Source organism: Bos grunniens, chromosome 1 (genome assembly GCF_055505025.1).
Source record: "Bos grunniens cultivar Pamir isolate PY7600 chromosome 1, Bosgru_T2T1.0, whole genome shotgun sequence".
NCBI classification, from domain to species: Eukaryota; Metazoa; Chordata; class Mammalia; order Artiodactyla; family Bovidae; genus Bos; species Bos grunniens.
Genome location: NC_141165.1, coordinates 46,526,305 through 46,538,911, shown reverse-complemented (window position 1 = coordinate 46,538,911; position 12,607 = coordinate 46,526,305).

Genomic DNA, 12,607 nt, shown 5'->3' with positions numbered 1-12,607 from the left:
CCGAGGGAGGATGTGAAACAGAACAACCCGTTTTTGTGCGGTTGGCTTTGTTTATTTGCCTCCTCACCAGAGGCCTCCTGCCGCTGAAGCCGCCGACCCCGAGAGGAGGTGATCGGCTGCTATGGCTGCTGCGGCCAGACGGGGTCGCCCGCCCCGTTCCGGACGGGCGGGCCCGCACCGCACCGGCGCCAGCGCTTGCCCTACCTGGTTGCAGGCATTCCTGTTTCACGGGAAACATTCGCAGCATTGCAGAAGGGAAACTTACTTTTGGGGTGTTGAGGTGTGTGTTTTAAAGGATACAAACACCATGATGACTTGTCTTTTCATTCAACAAATATTTTTTCGAGTGCGGATTGCATGCTGAGGGCGAAGTGGAGGTTTAGACTACTGTCCTGATCAGCCCAGACACCTTCTCTGTCCTCATGGAGCTTTCGTAGTACCATGTGCTCGCCTCTCAAATATTTGCCATATATCCCGAATTTGCCATATTTTCTGGATTGTAAAACATCCTGGGTGGTGAATCAACCTATTGAATATTTCTTTAGCGGTGGAGGAAGAAGCACTATTTATATAATCACTATATATGGAAAAAGTTGGGCTTCCCTTGTGGCTCAGCTGGTAAAGAATCCGCCTACAATGCGGGAGACCTGGGTTCGATCCCTGGGTTGGGAAGATCCCCTGGAGAAGGGAAAGGCTACCCACTCCAGTATTCTGGCCTGGAGAATTCCATGGACTATATAGTCCATGGGGTCGCAAAGAGTTGGACACGACTGAGCGACTTTTCACTTCACTATGGAGAAAGTAGGCCCTGGTCAAAATCAAGGGAAATTAATCATGACTGTATCCCCATCAGGTGGTAGAAAAAGAACACAGTTCCCAAAGAGTTGCTCTCCTGTGACCTGAAATCTAAAGTGACTTAATTCCATAGCTTGGAGCCATTATGGGCTGAAAAAGTCAGTATTAATATAACCTTATCAAGTTTGTTAAAAAATAAGAAGGGATAATAATAAATACTACAATTCCAAGCCTTACTTAAATTGTTATAAACCAAACTGAGTGACACACCAGCAAAGAAGAGATTAAGGGTAGTATCTCCCCTAGCACCCTGGGTTTACTAGGTGGCTCAGTGGCAAAGAATCTGCCTGCCAATATAGGAGACACGAGTTCAATCCCTGGGTAAGGAAGATCTCCTGGAGAAGGCAATGGCAACCCACTCCAGTATTCTTGCCTGGGAAGTCCCATGGACAGAGGAGCCTGGCAGGCTATAGTCCATGGGGTCATAAAGAGTCAGACACGACACAGTGACAACAATATGCTCCCCCAGGGTCTTTAAGGTGAGAATGTTATGGACAGAATTCAGAAACTGCTAAGTAAAAGACAAGAATTTCCAAGCTTTAAAGATTGTACTGAAGGACTTCCCAGTTAGTCCAGGGGTTTAAAATCTGCCTGCCAATGCAGGGGACAGAGAAGGAAATGGCAACCCATTCCAGTATTCTTGCCTGGAGAATCCCAGGGACAGAGGAGCCTGGTGGACTGCCATCTATGGGGTCGCACAGAGTTGGGCACGACTGAAGCGACTTAGCAGCAGCAGCGATACAGGGGACATAGATTAGATCCCTGGTGTGGAAAGATCCCACATGCAAGGGGGCAACTAAGCCTGTGTGCCACATCTACTGAACCTGGGCTCTCGAGCCCCTGAGCTGCAACTAGGAGACTGCAAGCCACAGATACTGAAGCCTGAACAGCTAGAGCTCCTGTGCTCCACAAGAAATGTCACCGCAGTGAGAAGCCTGCACACCACAATGAAGAGTAGCCCCGTTTCATTGCAACTCAACAAAGCCTGTGTGCAGCAACAAAGATTCAGTGCAGCCAAAAATGAATAAAACTTTTTTAATTGTATTGAGACAAATCTTGATCTGTGCCTACTCATATGTGGAGTTTCCTAGAATCAAGTATCTGAGTTTAAATCTGCCAGTTTACTGTTTGCTTTCTGTTTGTCTCATCTGTTCTGTGTTTTTTCCTTTCATGCCTTTTAAAGTATTTTAAATTCTATTCTCTCTCAACAATTAGGTTACTTGTTATACATACTTTATTCTTTTAGTAGTGTTTCAGTTATTTATTGCTGTGAACAAATGACCCCAAAACTTATGACTTAAAACAACAACTCTTATTTACTTATGATTCTGGAGTCTCTGGCTAAAGAATTCATTCAGGGCATAGTGCAGATGGCTCATCTCTGCTCCGCCATATCTGGAGTCTCAGTTAGGGTGGCTCAGATGGCTGGGGCCTGGTTCAGGGAGGGTCATGTGTATGTTCTGGCTCTTGGCTGACTTCCCTGTTTTTTTTCCTACAAGAATTCTTCATGTGACTAACTTGGGCTTCCCCACAACATGGAAACTTCTCGGGTTTCCAAGAGGGAACATTTCAAGGGGACAAGTCTCAATGCACAAGCCTTTGGTTGAATCATGCTTAGTAATGTACTATCAGCCAAAGCAAATCACACAGCCAAGCTCAGAGTCTACATGGGAGGGGACAGCTGGAGGCTGGGAATATTGGGAGATACTTAGAATAAAAGCTACGTCACTTCAGTCGTGTCCAACTCTGTGTGACCCCATAGACGGCAGCCCACCAGGCTCCCCCACCCCTGGGATTCTCCAGGCAAGAACACTGGAGTGGGTTGCCATTTCCTTCTCCAATGCATGAAAGTGAAGAGTGAAAGGGAAGTCGCTCAGTCGTGTCCGACTCTTTTCGACCCCATGGACTGCAGCCCACCAGGCTCCTCCATCCAAGGGACTTTCCAGGCAAGAGTACTGGAGTGGGGTGCCATCGCCTTCTCCGTAGAATAAAAGCAGATCACCTTAATCCAATCAAGGATTAATAATCAAAAGTTATTCCCAGGGTGTAGCCCTTTGGAATTCCAGCTTGTTTTTTACCCACCACTCCCCACTTACTCCCCTTGAGGCAACAGAGAACTCTAACTAGTTCTCACCCTCTCCACTACTGTTTTCAGTGTCAGTTGGCTCAAAGGGAAAAATTGCACCAAAATCTGGACTCACCACTCTTGGATCTAGGCTTCTTGTACTGCTAAAATTTTACTGCTCCGAAAATGTATCTCCTCCACAATGTCTGCCTCAGATGTGATCCCTGGAATATAATGCAGTAATAAGATCTTCCTGAAGAACAGAACCAGGAGCTGACAGATTAACTAACTGGCATGGATTCTTTGCTCTAGCCAGCAGGATTTGAGATGCTCTATGGGCGACTTCCCTTTCATTTTTCACTTTCCTGCATTGGAGAAGGAAATGGCAACCCACTCCAGTGTTCTTGCCTGGAGAATCCCAGGGACGGTGGAGCCTGGTGGGCTGCCGTCTATGGGGTCGCACAGAGTCGGACACGACTGAAGCGACTTAGCAGCAGCAGCAGCAGCATGGACCAGTGACCACTGTGTTTCTGTCTTCCCTTTTCTGAATAGGCGTTTTAACAACAACATGTTCCTTATCAGTTCAGTTCAGTCGCTCAGTCGTGTCCGACTCTTTGTGACCCCATGAACTGCAGCACACCAGGCCTCTCTGTCCATCACCAACTCCTGGGGTTTACCCAAACTCACGTCCATTGAGTCGGTGATGCCATCTAACCATCTCATCCTCTGTCATCCCCTTTTCTTCCTGCCTTCAATCTTTCCCAGCATCAGGGTCTTTTCAAATGAGTCAGCTCTTTGTAACAGGTGGCCAAACTACTGGAGTTTCAGCTTCAACATCAGTCCTTTCAATGAACACCCAGGACTGATTTCCTTTAGGATGGACTGGTTGGATCTCCTTGCAATCCAAGGGACTCTCAAGAGTCTTCTCTAACACCACAGTTCAAAAGCATCAATTCTTCCGTGCTCAGCTTTCTTTATAGTCCAACTCTCACATCCATACATGACCACTGGAAAAACCACAGCCTTGACTAGACAGACCTTTGTTGACAAAGTAATGTCTCTGCTTTTTAATATGCTGTCTAGGTTGGTCATAACTTTGCTTCCAAGCAGTAAGCGTCTTTTAATTTCATGGCTGCAGTCACCATCTGCAGTGATTTTGGAGCCCCCAAAATAAAGTAAGCCACTGTTTTCACTGTTTCCCCATCTATTTGCCATAAAGTGATGGGACCAGATGCCATGATCTTAGTTTTCTGAATGTTGAGCTTTAAGCAAATTTTTCCACTCTCACCATTACTTAATTACTTTATCATTACATTGCAGATAACTTTTTAAAAAAACTGATGCTGGTACGTGAAGATACACATTGCTACTGCAGAGTATCCCACATCGTTGGGATTTCTGAATCTTGGACTCTAAGCTCATTGCAGAAACCTTGGGATTTCTTTTTTCTCTTAGGGAGGGGTTGAGTATTCCTTATATGAGAAGAAAGGAATGACATTGCTTGTTACCCCTTTTTTAATAGAAAGATTCTGATACTTTTTTTTTTAGAAGGGCTAGCAATATGCCTAGCCTCAAAATGCATTTCCCTACATCCTGTACACGTGTAGGTGGCCATGAGATATGGTTCTAGACGTAGAGTGATGATTTCTAAAAGAAAGATTTTTTTTTTCCTAAATAAAGATACCCCAATTCTTTACTTCCTTTTTTTTTCTTCCTGATAGAATACTAACATGAAGATAGAACTGGAACCTCATGACAAAAATGAAGGCAAACATGATGTGGAAAATAAGAAGATGGTATCTACAAGCTAAGGACCCTGGAGCAGAATTATATGAGGAGCTGGGTCATTCATGGCCTCTTAAAGCTGCTACAGTAGTCCTAGAATGGCTACCACTGGACTCATTGTTATATCTGAAAAATAAACCCCCAATTTGGCTAAACTGTTTTCTGTTACATGTAGCTAAACATATTCTTGGCTAAAGCAGAAACTGCCACAAGTTATCTTCTAACTAAGTCTTCCTGCTTGCAGGCTCTACCAATTAGACAGCAGCATGACCTAGAATGTCAGAAACATAAGAACTGTCACAAAGCAATATTTCTACTCCTATAGCATTTCCTGCCAATTCCAGATATGCCAAATTATACACATGTTATATAGTACATATATTATATAACATTTTATGATACATGTTTATTAAAGAAAAAGATAGAAAGCAGAGAGGAGACATAAGACTACCCATAGGTGAAACTTCCCAAGTCCCATTTTAACACTTTGCTATAGCTGTTGTTGTTTGGTCATTAAATCATATCTGACTCTTTGCAACACCATGAAGTGCAGCCCGCCAGGCTCCTCTGTCCATGGGATTTCCCAGGCAAGAGTATTGGAACTGGTTGCCATTTCCTTCTCCAGGGGATAGTCCCAACTCAGGGATCAAACCCTCATCTCCTGCATTGGCAGGCGAATACTTTACTACTGAGCTACCAGGGAAGCCCTGGTATAGCCCTGCTATAGTTATTCTGTCTTATTTTATTCAAAGGTTTTTTATTATAATGTTACAGTATATTCGTATTTTACCTAACATTATATTATAAGCAGTTTTCCATGTGGAAACAAATAGCTGTTTAACATTCTGAGTAACTAAGTTTTACTTAACTGGTTTCTTGTCACTCAACTTAAAAAACTTTTTAACTTTTCACTTAAAAAAAAAATCATTTATTCACTGAGTACTACATTCAAGTCACTAGATTAACTGTGTACATGAAGAAGTGCCTATTTGAATGCTCTTCAAAACTACAAGACACAAACATACATGCAACATATATGGCAGATGCACGTGCATACTTTCTATATGTGGCCCTAAGTCATTTGTTTTTAAATATGCTTATAGGATTGAAATATTCCAATTTCTTTTCAATGTACTCCTTTTTCCCTGGAGGAGGAAATGGCAACCCATTCTAGTATTCTTCCCTGGAGAATTCCATGAACAGAGGAGCCTGGCAGGCTACAGCCTGTGGGGTCACAAAGAGTCAGACACGACTAAGCAAGCACACACGTACTCCTTTTATTGCTAATTCCCATGATTCTTTTCTGCTGGATTTACTTTAGCATGACTGATCAGTTCAGTATAGTACTTCCGATGAACAATTTATTCATGTAAAAGCTGAGATTACTCGAAACTTCAAGTGACTGAAGATCTCCTGTTTTCATTTTTATTAACAGAATGCGTGCTGTAAAGTATTAATATCTCTTTCTTGCTTTCTGTTTTCACAATTATTAGTAATAGTTAATTCCCCAACAACCTTCTGGTGGAAAGACAATCATTTCTGGTTACCAGTCCAAGAAGGAAACAGTGACTAGCATGACTCAGAAAGCACAATGAAGACCTGAGATTTGAAAACGGAGGGCTGGGCTCTCAGCGACTTTGTTCTGAGAACAGCCAATTTGCATAAATGGCAGGTTGACAATTCCTTATCTTTGAGTGCTAAGTCCAAGCTGTAATTTTTTCTGGCTGTGTATATAAGGACAGCTTATTGTCTAACTCAAAGTGCATGTATGTGATATATTCAAAGTGAAAGAAAAGTCATACTATTTTTATGCAACTGAATTACTGATGTTTTAAAACATGAAACCTATTGGTGAAAACCCTATCTTGATGTTGTTACTAATGGGCCACTCTTGGAATTTATCTGAAGGAAGATTTCCTATTTTCCTGAGAGGCACTTCTCTACTCTTGGATCCTAGAGTAAGAAAAGATTCTGGCTGAAATTTATTTACCTCAAGTGGATCTTAAATATAGTGTTGGTGGGAGAAGATTGGAAAATGCTACTAGACAATATGTCACAGCAACTAAAAGTAGAGAATTTCATCAGCAGGAATGAAGGGTGAATAAAGCTTAGAGGTAGGATGGCTTACAGCTTGACATGAACATGTTTTGATAAATGTAAATTTAAGATTCGTATTTTCAAAAAGTGATAGAATGTTCACTTTGCAGACCATTTCCAAGTTTTAAAAATATTTCTCATTTATAATCTCCTTTCTTGAAACTCACATCTTTTCTCCACCTCTGATGAGGCAACAAGATACTTCTGTCTGGGAAAAGTGAAGGCTTACTGGAAAATGATACAGAGAAAATAGAATGAATTCTAAAATGCTTATGCCAGATCACAATCTATTGTGTTTATCCAAATTTTATTTGTAAAGTGCCTAATAATCTATTGGCTTGTTCTTTTTTTAAAAAATAATTTTATTTATTTATGACTATGCTGGGTCTTTGTTGCTGCTCTCAGGCTTTTCTCTAGTTGTGGCAAGCAGGGGCTACTCCATTTGAGATGTGTGGGCTTCTCATTGCAGTGACTTCTCCTGTTGCAGAGCACAGGCTCTGGGGCACGCAGGCTTCAGCAGTTGCAGCACGTGGGCTCAGTAGTTGTGATTCCCAGGCTCTAGAGCACAGGTTCAATGGTTGTGGTGCACAGGCTTAGTTGCTTATTGGACTGTTCTTATCTTCACAGAATCCATGACAGCCAGGTGTAATCTTTAATCCCCTTCATTTTAGACCTGTTGGTTAATTCATACAGCACACAATCAAAGTGCTGTCTGATCTAACTGGTTTTCATCTGTATTAAATGATTCCTTCAGAGAAGTCCCACGTTTTTACCAGGCCATTCATTCAGTTTATTCAATTCACTTCTATTGGGTGTGTACATACCAAGTACTAGTTATGCAATGATGACTAAGATAAGTCCTACTTTCTGTTGGTTGGTTGTGAACTGACCACCCAGATCACCTGGAAAAGTCAGCTACAGATTGCCCAGCCCCACCCTAGACCTCTTGAAATCGAAATGTCAGAAGGCAGAGGATTCTGCACTTTCAAGATGTTCCAGACACTGCGGCTTTAAGAGTTCAGAGTTTAAAACACTCTGGGGTTGGAGGAAGGGGTGGAGGGGGGTGGATTTGGGGAGGTACATATGCTAGGAGGGAAGAGAGACTTGGCGGGTATGACCAAAAAGGAAAACAAATATATACATTATAGTGTGGTGGGTGCTTTAATAGAGTTATACATGCAAAGTGCTAAGAATATATAGTGAGGAAGAATTAAGCTGAATCACATATTGTCAGAGAATTACTAAGATTTCTAGAATTATTGTATCTAGTATTATTGATATTATTTCTTAGCATGTTAAGCAACTCAGTTGTTTATACTTGAAGTACACCTAAATTTAATAGGGAAAAGGTTTATATTTTTAAAAAAGTGAATTCCCAAGTAATTAAAGATTCCCAAGTAATCTTGAAAATTGTATACAGGTATCATCTGACTTAAAAGCATTTCTCCAGCAGCAGCAGCATCATCTGAATTAAAAGCATTTCTCTGTGTGAATTTATCCTAGTGATATAATTAGGGTGTATGCACAGGTTTGATAACAAAGTTATTGCCTGTAGTGAATAAATTGTGACCAAGTGTCCATTTTCACCAAGTTTCAGAATTAGTTCTCCATGGACAACCTCCCTGTTCCCACTTATATATTGTTATAAGGCATTCTGGACTATAAATAGTTTCCATTTCTTTTCAGGCCCTGCAAAGCCCGTACTCTGTCTATATTAAACGTTTTCCAGTGACAAAAACAGAATTTAGGAATTTAATTCATCATTAGCCCTGGCCACACTGGGCAGGATCATGTACAGAGCATAAATTTTCATGCTACTGTCCAAGTTCAGTGTGTTGATTTTGATAGACTGGATATGCTAGCTATTCACTGAAAAGAGATGGCTCTAAAGTCCACCTGCCTTTCATCTCTGACTCCTCTAGGCATGTAACACCTAGACCATAGGTTTTCAACTTGGCCTGAGAATCACTTCAGCTACTTATTATATATATGTGTGTGTGTACACATATACCTATGTATATACATATCTGTTTATATATATAAAGAATATATATATATATATTCTTTACATAAGACCAGTCAAACCAGAATCTTTCAGCTGGGACTTGTGCATTGAACATAGACCGTCTTAGCTTTTCCTCTCTAATTCACAGGAGAGCATTTAACATTCAGTTCAGTCCAATCGCTCAGTTGTGTCCGACTCTTTGAGACCCTATGGACTGTAGCACTCCAGGCTTCCCTGTCCATCACCAACTCCCAGAGCTTGCTCAAACTCATGTCCATCGAGTCGGTGATACCATCCAACCATCTCATCCTCGGTCATTCCCTTCTCTTTCTGCCTTCAGTCTTTCCCAGCATCAGGGTCTTTTCAAATGAGTCAGTTCTTCACATCAGGTGGCCAAAGTATTGGGGTTTCAGCTTCAGCATCAGTCCTTCCAACGAATATTCAGGATTGATTTTCTGTAAGATTGACTGGTTTGATCTCCTTGCAGTCCAAGGGACTCTCAAGAATCTTCTCCAACACCACAGTTCAAAAGGGTCAATTCTTCAGTACTCAGCTTTTTTTATAATCCAACTCTCACATCCATACATGACTAATGAAAAAGCCATAGCTTTGACTAGGTGAACCTTTGTTAGTTAAGTAATGTCTCTGCTTTTTAACATGCTGTCTAGGTTGGTCATGACTTTTCTTCCAAGGAGCAAGTGTCTTTTAATTTCATGGCTGCAGTCACCATCTACAGTGATTTTGGAGCCAAAAAAGATAAAGTCTCTCACTATTTTCCACTGTTTCCCCATCTATTTGCCATGAAGTAATGGGACCAGATGTCATGATCTTAGTTTTTTGAATGTTGAGTTTTAAGCAAACTTTTTCACTTTCTTCTTTCAGTTTCATCAAGAGGCTTTCTTGTTCTTTGTTCTTATGGCTTTCTGCCATAAGGGTGGTGTCATCTCCATATCTGAGGTTACTGATGTTTCTCCTGACAAACTTGATTTCAGGTTGTGCTTCATCCAGCCTGGCATTTCACATGATGTACTCTGAATATAAGTTAAATAAGCAGGGTGACAATATATAGCCTTGTCATACTCCTTTCCCAATTTGGAACCAGTCTATTGTTCCATGTCTGGTTCCAACTGTTACTTCTTGACCTCCATACAGATTTCTCATGAGGCAGATAAGGTGATCTGGTATTCCCATCTCTAAGAATTTTCCACAATTTGTTGTGATCTACACAGTCAAAGGCTTTGGCATAGCCAGTAAAGCAGATGTTTTTCTGGAACTCTCTTGCTTTTTCTATGATCCAATGGATTCAACATTTAACATTAGCACGTACTCAATGACCTATTCCCTCATTCATTCAACACATTTACTGAATATTTGTGCTCTAAGCATTTCTAAGTGCTAGGGATACTAGAGAATAGAAAAAATGCTCAATTCCTATCAATATTCTAATAGGAGGAGACAGACAGATGGTATCAGGTAGTGATGAGTGCTATAAAAATAAGACATGGTAACAGTTTGGAAGCTCCCCTGGAAAAGGGAATGGCTACCCACTTCCAGTGTTATTGCCTGGAGAATTCCACGGATAGAGGAACCTGGGGGGCTATAGTTAGTTCACGGGGCCAAAAAGAGTCAGACGTGACTAGTGACTAACACTTTCACGTTTTTTTTTCAAGGGTAGACAAGCCACATAATGCATCAAACAAGGACACATTGAGAGTAATTATTTATAATTATGTTAAGAGAATGCAAATGAAACCAGGACTGTCCTGGATAAAGATATATAGTCACTCTGGGCAAGATGTTAAAAAACATAGTTTGAATAAATAATGAGGGCCTTTTAAAAAATGATGTGCCATTCAGAAAGGCAGTTCCTTCAAGAGAAACATCTAAGCAGAAGCCTGAGGAAGATACAGTCACTAGCCATGAGGATATTAGGGGAAGAGCATTTCAGGTAGGTGGCATAGCATCTGAGATAGAGGCAAGCTTGACATGTTAGGGAAAAAAACATCTATAAATCTAAGCTAATTTACAGTTCTTATTATCTGACTTTGTTAATGAAGACCCCATTTGGGGAAGCTAAGAAATTAATTTGAGTCTAAAGAAACAACAGACATTTGTATGGGTTCTATGGGTTTAGAGGAAGAAAAATAGCCAAGTCAAGTCAAGCATATTACAATATGAAAAACAAACAAATTTATTTTAAAAAAAATTGAGGGACTTCCCTAGTGGTCCAGTGGCTAAGACTCCACATTCCCAATGCAGGGGTCCTGGGGTTTGATTCCTGGTCAGGGAACTAGATACCACATGCCACAACTAAGGGTTCAAATGCCACCACTAAAGATCCTGTATGCCGCAACTAAGACTCAGTGCAGCAGCCAAATAAATAAATATTAAAAAAAAAAAAAAAATTGGCACAGGTGCGTATAAGTTTCTAGCAATGTAAGCCAAAGTCTGGTTTTAAAACAAAAACCTATAGTATCAATTAGCGTTCCCATTATTTATTGACTTCTTGCCTACAAACTTTTAAAAAGCAGCTGTCTTTTATTTTCAAATACAAAGCAGATGGAAATTTACCAGGAAATCTATATTAAACAAAAGAAAATATTTGCAACATTATTAACTGAATTCTTTTGACTCTATCACCTACCTGACACTCTGACTTTTATTTTTCACTTTCTGAAGACTTCACTTAATTGGAAATCAAGGCTCTGAACTGGTTATTTCTCCATCAGTGTGTTTACATTGAAACGAAGGAAACCTCTTGGTTTCAGAGTTATGTAAAGTCATCAAAAAACATCAAAATGTTTCTTTGGTTAAAAAGGATCTTCTACAGACGTGAAATCAATGTGACCGTAAGAGAAAAGGAAACCGAAACTGTTTATCAGGCTTCAAAGTTAAAAGCCAGGAAACTGTAACAGCATCAACAAAATCCTGTATGTGGACCCACTGGTAAAAAAAATAAGTGGGCTAATTGCATATGTAAGTGACCTAGAAAAGGAGTGTTGATTGACAATTAATTTTATTCATTCTTCTATTTTGTTGAATGCCTGCCACAAATAGTTGCTGGGTGTGTAATGGTGAGCAAAACAGACATGATTCCTGCCTTCATATAGGATATGGAAGATGACAGACATTACTTGAATAATCACTCAAATCAATCTAAAATTACAAACTTTACTAAATGCTTTGAAGAACAGCAGGGTGTCATCACTGAGACCTACCTAGGCTGGGGGAGCCAGGGAAGGCTTCATTGATGAAGAAACATTTGACTGAGCTCTGAAGATTGAGGAAGCATTAACTAGCTCAGAGCGAGTTGAGTGGGAGAAATGAACAGAGGTCAGGAGATAGGAACTGCCAAGTGCAAAGCCAAAATTGTGAAGGTGTGGCATGCAAAGACAGAAAGTATGTCTAGAAAGTAGAAAGTGAGGAGAGTAGCTAGAGATGTTGTGGGGATATAGACCTTCAGGCTTGATTAAGAATTCGGCAGAAAAATAGGCAGTCACTTCAGTGTTTAAATTATAAAAATGATGTGACCATAGTTTATTTTTAAAAGTCAGCTCTGGGGTCAGGAGAACTTCCACTTCCAGTAATAGATTAGGTAATTCAGGTTAGCCCTCTTACCCAGACAACCCACAAAGTTGGGAAAAAAATTTTGTTTTAATTATTCCAAGAGCTAACATAAAGAATTATGGTAATTAGACCTGAGAGAAGAAGACTCAGAGGTGAGCAGAACATTTCAAGCCACTTTTCCCAAAGAGGTGGTTGAGAAGCTGAAGAGAACTTTTGACAGCCTAGCAGGGATC